Below are 8,534 nucleotides of genomic sequence, written 5' to 3'. Positions count from 1 at the left end.
TTTCTGAATAAGGTCGTATTCCCTGCCTCAGCACCTCGTCTCCGAGTCATTGGCCTGTCATGCGGCGTGCAGAGCGAGCTTGGACTCGGTAACAGCTGTACACCTGAAACTAACACAACATTGTAAATAAGCTATACTTCAACAAATAAATAAACAAACAAATACTTGGAGCAAAAAGACATTGGTCATACCAATCATTAAGCAGGGAATTCTAATTTAACTCCTTCACTTTTGCCCTTTGATCTCCTCCCTTCTCAGCTTCTCAAGAACATCACTTCATTGATTCTCCCATCTTTCTCTGCATCAGCCATTTTTCTCTCTCCAATTGGATCATTAATATCGCATATAACTATAAGGAAAGCATGATGAGATTCTTTGCAATTTAGTGCGTGACCTTACTAGCTCTTGCATTCAGTTCATCCACCTTTCATTACCTTTGGCTAAGGTATTTTACAACTCAAAAATATAGAAGTTGACTCAGAGAAAATAATAGCAATACCAACAACTCCTGGCCATAGAAATACAAATTTGTTCAGTGAAATGCAATTGATTATAGCCCTGTGGATATTGGGCTAGTTTTGCATCCACTTATAAATTCATTTCAGCACTCCTTACTGACTATAAATGTGTGGTACACTGTTTTTGTCTGAAACAATGGTAACACCCTACTGGTTTCTGCATTAAATTCTAAGTTAAATAAAATCTTTGACATGTTCTTTCATTATTTGCATAAAAACCACTTTTACATCCTCTTTTAAAATTTATCCTTTGACAATGATAAGCTTTAAAATATTGCTGAAATTAGAAAGAAGCTATAAAAATAGATCCATTCACAGATACCCACTGTTTAAAAAAATTCAGCGATAAATGAAAGATCTGACGAGCTTTCAGACAAACAATAAAGACAAAGTAAATTTTTTAAAAGATGAATTCAATCATGTGATTTCAGCTTTTGAACAAATATAGAGACTACATTTTCAGGTACAAAAAGGATGAGAAAATACAATTGTCTTACAGAATTATGTAAAGTAAAATTCAGGAGACAACCAAGTAATAAATATCTGTATAACATAAAAATGTCAAAGATTTACAATTGAGTAAAGCTTCTGTAAATTAAAAAGAAAAGACTAACAGCTTCCTATTCTTTTCTTTAAAATATACTATTGTAATTACACATTTGTTTGTTTTCTTGATGTTTCATTGTCTGTCTTCTTCTTTGGTCTCCAGCCTCATTGAGGGCAAAGACTTCCTCGTTTGTCTGTCACTACAGTTATATGCCTTCTCTATCCTGAGTTGGATCCAACTCAGACTTTTTAGAGATAGGTGACAGTAAATATTTTTATATGGATGAATTTATGAGACCATTTTGGTTTTTGCTATAGTTCTCTATACTTTTTTAGATTTTCTACAATATACATATACGAAATTCAGTCAGAAAAAGCATATATTTTTAGAAAGGGGTTTGCCATACAGAGATAAATCAGGAAGCTATCTGAGAACCTGGCAAGAGAACCCATGGGGGCATGTGGGGTTCCCAAAAGAACTGTTTTAAAGAATAGGAGACTTTTCTAGGAATGAACTAGAAATTCCAATGCCCTAACAAGCTTTTTTTTTTTTTTTTCTCAGAAAAAATAAATCATAAATCCTGGGTCTACTTTCTGTACTTTTAATTCTGGCCATAGTGTTCTCATGTATTTCCCATTGCAGCTCACCTCAGCCTCCCGCAGCTACCTAATTCTGCCCTGTCCTGAAAAATGAGCATTATATACAACATTGCCTCATATTCCCCGTGTCCCATGTCTAACCTCAGTGCTTTGGATCCTGATGCAATAGGAAAATATAACTATGAACTTTGGCATAACTACTTATTAGGGAGAAATTGAAGCTATGGTTTATATCTATGGCAAAGTATACTGATGGGAAATTTCTAAACCCTCAGAGATATTGAGACCTATTCTATGTAACACATTTTCTCAGCATTCACCTTAAATGCCAATTCAACATCAAAAAGAATATATAAATATATAATACATATATAAATTTTCTACAGAGGCAAAGGTAAATGTTAGAGAGACACATTTATTTTTTAGAAATGGAAAAATAACATGCTAAAAAAAATCTCAAATTTAGTTCAGTTTACCAAATGTATCTCTATTGATGGAATTCACAAGAGTTCTCTCATATGACTTTATGCAACTTGAAATGGATTATTGCATGGCAGTGCTAATTTTTAAAATTCTGACTTTATCTTAGGTGTGAAATCTCAGCTTACAAGAATCTGTCTGATGAGTTAAGCAGCTGGTAAGTTAAATCCAGTTCATAAATGTACTAGTGACTTTCCATTCAAAAAAATATTTGAATGTGAGATACTTCTGTGAGATATTTCTCCAACAAAGATGGATTTATTTGGGATCAGCAGAGAATTGCCATGTGGGGTCTGCAACCATGGTGAGCTATGTGCAAGTTCCCCCCAAAAAATGGGAAGTAGAACACTTTGATAGAGAGGAAACGGAAGTTAAGAAGGTTATATAGTAAATAAAGAGCTCATGGCTTTTCATTAGCTGAGTCCCGGCCAGGAAAGAAGAGTCTTTCTTCTTCCTGTTGGTCTCTATTGTCACAGGTGGGAAAGCTCCCCCTTTCTGATCTCCCAACTCCATTTAACTGAGGTTTCCCTTTATTAATTTTTTATAGTTCTAAGAGTTGAAACATTAAAAGAAGTGTGCCTGACATTAAAGACAAACACTACATATAGTCTGTATGTTTTTTTCCTGGAGTTTTGTCTTGGTTGTGGGGCAGGAGTAACTCAGTCAAGAAAACTGTGTGGAAGCAAAGCAGTCATTCTACTGAGAAAAGATGAGTGCTTGGGCAGAGAGAAATTCTAGTCAAATAGAAACTAAAGCAAGGAACTGAGATTGGGTTATGTGATTCAATGGACATGAGGGTAAATAATAATTAAAATAGTATGCCTCCTTAATGCATTAAATAAATAAAAGGATATTATTGTGGGTGAGAGTCTGCTGGATTTCACTTAGTCCATGACTGAAAAATGGGGATATATGTTATATTTTTAGCCTTTCTGACATTACTTTTTTTTTTTAACATCTTTATTGGAGTATAATTGCTTTACAATGGTGTGTTAGTTTCTGCTTTATAACAAAGTGAAAATCAGCTATACATATACATATTTTCCCATATCTCTTGCTCTTGCATCTCCCTCCCTCCCACCCTCCCTATCCCACCTCTCTAGGTGGTCACAAAACACTGAGCTGATCTCCCTGTGCTATGCGGCTGCTTCCCACTGGCTATCAATTTTACATTTGATAGTGTATATATGTCCATGCCACTCTCTCACTTTGTCCCAGCTACATTACTTTTTAAAAGTTGTTAATGCATGATTAATGACATAATGGCAAATTCTGGATATGTGAGAACAACGTATGCAGTTGAATAAAGAGAAAATATAGAATCTTTGTATTTAACTCAGTAACTGCTTATTTACATCTTAATTTGTGCCAGGTTTATTGCTAGAAGAAAGAGAGATAAAAGAAAATGAAGATATGGCACATAATATCTTGTTTAAGTCATACTAGAAAAACCCAGTTCATAAGAAGAAGCACTAATATAAGTCATCAGGTTATTTGAAATAGATTAAACACACAGCTAAATGGCAATAAAACAACGGGAATGGAATTAGACATACTTTTACCTTGTTGATGGATCTACAGAATCTTCCTGAACAAGAAAATGTCTGAAGTGTGGATTACACGTAAATGTGAACCCTAAAGCATGGGGTTGGGGGATCCTAAACAGAGAGAGAAGAAAAAACTCACTTAGGTGACAAATTTTCGAGTACACTTAGAGACTGCCGAGGGACCCAGCTTGAATGGAAGCATCCAAGCAAAGGGAAACAGGTAGGGAAAGAGGAAAAGTATCTAACATGAGTTTCTGGTAGCCCTATGCCATGTTAAAAATTCACATGTGTTAGCTTAGGTAGTATTGTGTCTTTATAAAATACAATATTACCCCATTTCATAGACATTTTAAAAACAGAGAAATGTAATTAAAGCAAGTTGCCAAGACTTGGAGGTAAAAACTTACAGAGTGAGCAGTCACCCAGGTCTCCCTGACCCCAAAACCTATCCTTGTAACACCGTACTTTCTTCCAATGCAGTGACTTCTGACATTACTAAGTTAGACCTGGACCAATGTTGGGAAATTTCTGATAAACAAGTAGAAGATTGGATTTTATTCCAAGGTAAATAGCATTCCATTAAAATTTATGGAGGGGGATATGATCAACAATGTGCTTTAGAAGGTCACTTCTTACCATTAAATCCAAGTGGTCACACCTGGAACCATTTCCCCAAATGAACTTTCAGCCAACCCAGTGGTTGGCCTCTTTAAAGTGCAGATAGCAATCTGAATCATATCAACTTGCTTCTTTGGCTGATACAATGTTACAGGTTATTTAGTCCAACTCCCCACAGAAAGCTTATATGCTTTACATAACATCGCAAACGATAAATGCCCTGGGGACACAGGATCAAAAGTGTAATGAATATCACTTTATTTACTTTAATTTTGAATGTGTCATTTAAGTTTTTTTTGCATTTTTGTTTTTCTAGTTTTATTGATATATAATTAATATACAGCACTGCATAAGTTTAAGGTGTACAGCATAATAATCTGACTTATAGCATGAAATGATTACCATGATAAGTTTAGTGATCATCTATCATTTCCTATACATACAAAATAAAATAAAAAATTTCTTTGTGATTATAAACTCAGGATTTTCTCTCTTAACAACTTTCATATGTAACATACCTCAATGTTAATTATATTAATCATGTTATACATTACATCCCAAGTGCTTATTTATCTTATAACTGGAAATTTGTACCTTTGACTACCTTCATCCAGTTCCTCCTCCTACTTCTGTTAACCAGAAATTTGATCTCTTTTTCTATGAGTTTGTTTGTTTGTTGAAGTATAATTGACCTACAACACTATGTTAATTCCTGGTTGAATGTCCCACTTTAGACCATACTTTTCTTTTTTAAATTTATTTTATTTATTTTTGGCTGCGTTGGGTTTTCATTGATGCGCGCAGGTTTTCTCTAGTTGAGGCGAGCAAGGGCTACTCTTGGTTGCGGTGCACAGGCTTCTCATTGCAGTGCCTTCTCTTATTGCGGAACACAGGCTCTGGGCTCCCGGGCTTCAGTAGTTGTGGCTCATGGGCTCTAGAGCGCAGGCTCAGTAGTTGTGGCACATGAGCTTAGTTGCTCCGCGGCATGTGGTATCTTCCTGGCCCAAGGCTTGAACCCATGTCCCCTGCATTGGCAAGCGGATTCTTAACCACTGCGCCACCAGGGAAGCCCCTAGACCATACTTTTCTAATGGAGATTTTCACCTCTATGTTTCTCAGGGTATAGAGGAGACAATTCAACATCAGGGCAATCATAATGTAAAACAGAGAGACTTCCATATTCTTGTTCTCACTCCCTGTAGGTAGAACATAAATATAGATACAAGCAAAAGGAACAAAACTACAACCATTATGAGAACTACAGTTTGAGAGAGCTTTGTGTCCCCCTACAGAAGACTATGTTCTGAGATCATATAATATGAGTATAAGGTACTTCTAGGGCAAAAATAATGACAACCATCACCATCTCTAGAACTGGCAATCACTAAGATATTAACAACATGAATAACTTTGCATATTGGTTCAAAACAGTCTTCACATCACATATGGAGTGAACTATATGATTAGGACCACAGGAAGTGAAACGAAGTAAATTTGATAAAAATAAAACATTAGATGAAGAGTAAAGATGGAACTCCTAGTTTTGTACTCTGAAACATATGATTTTTTTCTTTGATGATGGAAACATAAAGCATCAATCCCTTTTAGCACCAATGGCCCCATTTTGATTTCTTTACATTGGCTCATCTCGTCTTGTTAAAATAACTTTCAATTTTTTTTTTTTTTTTTTGAGGAAAGAAACGTGTGTTGTTCAATTCATGAGCCCATTTAAATGGGAAGGTTTTATTATTCTTCCCTAAATGATAAAGTACAATTTGGAAATAAAATTTGACATTTTGAAAACATTCCCATCAAACATTTAGACTTTGCCAAATGTCCTGTGGTTTTTTTTTCAGAAGAGAATTTTAAAATGGCAATATTTTTGTTTCATTAGTAACTTGCCAAAATAGTAATTTTTCCAATTTTTCTCTGCTGTGAAGATTCTATTTAATTATATGTCCCTTAATATTTTTCTGCCTTTTTATTCTTCTGTGTAGATTACTTTTATAATGGTTGTAATTCTTATGTTACATTTACATAGTTAAAACTGTTCGGATATTTCAATTATCCTAGTCATATGATCCTGTTAATCTCTCTTCTCTTATGGTATGGTGCTTTCTAGGAGATCTTTTTTTTTTTTTTTTTTTTTTTTGCATCTTACTAGAGATGCAACTAAACACATTTCATCAAAAATTTTTCAGGTTTCTGGTACAGATGAACTGGTTTGCAGGGCAGAAATTGAGACACAGATGTAGAGAACAAATGTATGGACACCAAGCGGGGAAAGCCACGGTGGGGTGGGGATGGTGGTGTGATGGATTGGGCGATTGGGATTGACATGTATACACTGATGTGTATAAAATGGATGACTAATAAGAACCTGCTGTATAAAAAAATAAATAAAATTTAAAAAATAAATAAAATAAAATAAAAACTGGGCAAAAAAATTTTTCAGGTTTCTCTAGGAAATATTTCTCAGATGTTTCCTCTTCATGATAGTCATGAAGATAATTTGCTATTGTCACCCTTTTCTAAGATATGTGTCACAGTGATTTTTAATTATAGTTTGTTTGATCCTTGTTTATTTTTTGCTTATGTTTTTCTCACGTAACAGGAAAGGTTCTGAATCCAATAACTAGTGATTTTCCTACTAATTTCTTGCATTCTATGATTAAGTTCCTTTACTGATTTAAATAGATTCTGAACACTGGGCAGAAGAGCAGTGAATGTGTTTTCAACATTCTGAGTAACTGATTTCACTCTTTTTATTTTTACCCCCCAATGGAAAGTCAAGGGAGTTAACACCAAGGAATCCCTTTAAATCAAATTCTATTATACAAACTTCTTATTGTGTAATTTGTTTCTAAATACCACTTGAGGTCATTTAGGTGAAAATCTTATCATAAATTAAAACTCAGTATTAAAATGGTAGATTTACTCCTTTGTCATACAGAATGTTTCATCATGTGAAACATCATGTAGTCTTGCCACTACACCTGATTTTTAAATAAATTATTATTAATATTTTCACTTTTGCATCAAAATTCATTGCTTATTTAGCATTGCTTTAATTGTTATATCCCAGATGCTTTTATGCATGTAACCCTTCTTGCACCATCTCAAAACCCCACAAAGTTAATTAAATGTTGAGTTTATTTTCTGTATGGTTAAGTAAGTATTTCATTCATATTTACTAAGTCCTTATTTCTGTCATTCATAAAATGATAACAATGGAGAAATTAATCTGTGAGATTCTAGCTCTTTGCTTCCATATTTAGCTGCACCCAAACTTTTTTTAATAAAGTTTAGCTATAATGTTTGAAACTGAACTTTTCTCATGGCATTTTTCATTTCTGAATTCCTCAGTGTATAGATTAAGGGATTGAACACAGGAGTGATGATGGTGTAAGATAGTGCAAATATTTTATCCTCAGGGAAAGTGGTGGGCAGTCTAAGATAGGTAAATATTGAAAGACCAAAAAATAAAACTATATCACAGTGACATGAGACCCACAGGTAGAGAGAGCTTTGCGTTTTCCTTCAGCTGAGTGATTTCTTAAAGTGAATAATATAATTACATAAGAAAAAAATAAAATCACGAACGTCATTAAGGTCACCATTCCTGAATTGACAAGCATAATGACACCAGTGATGTAGGTATCAGTACAGGCAACTTTTAGCAAAGGAAAAATATCACAGAAATAGTGATCAATTTTATTAGCACCACAGAAGGGTAACTGGATTGTCACAGAAAACTGAGGAAAGGAGTGAACTGCCCCACCAGCCCAAGCAGCTAAGACTAGGAGATTGTACCTTGTCCTGTTCATGATAATCATGTAGTGGAGAGGCTTTCAGATGGCAACATAACGATCAAAGACCATGACTGTAAGAATTAAGACTTCAGTCATTCCAAACAAGTGCTTGGAAAACACCTGTAACATGCAATTACCGTAGGAAATGGTTTTTCTTTCCACTAGCAGGTCACCAATTACTTGGGTGTAATGCTGGAAGTACAGCAGATGTCCATGGAGGATAAGTGGCTGAGGAAATAGTACGTTGGTTGGTGAAAAAGAGAACAGCATCGAATGGACATTGGGATCAGAAGGCTTCCTACCAACGAGGCAATATAACAGAATAAAAAGAGCACAAAGCAAAATGCTTTTATGTTCTGGTCATAAGAAAGCCCCAAAAGAATGAATTCTGAGATGTTGCTCTGGCTCTCCAT

General features: G+C 34.8%; 1 pseudogene; it reads right to left on the bottom strand.

Moving 5' to 3' along the window:
• Window positions 1-7,618: 7,618 nt before the first annotated feature.
• Window positions 7,619-8,534, bottom strand: LOC118899572 (annotated as a pseudogene).

Source organism: Balaenoptera musculus, chromosome 8 (assembly GCF_009873245.2).
Source record: "Balaenoptera musculus isolate JJ_BM4_2016_0621 chromosome 8, mBalMus1.pri.v3, whole genome shotgun sequence".
NCBI lineage: Eukaryota > Metazoa > Chordata > Mammalia > Artiodactyla > Balaenopteridae > Balaenoptera > Balaenoptera musculus.
The sequence above is the reverse complement of the archived record's forward strand: the minus strand, read 5'-3'. Positions and strand labels throughout refer to the sequence as shown.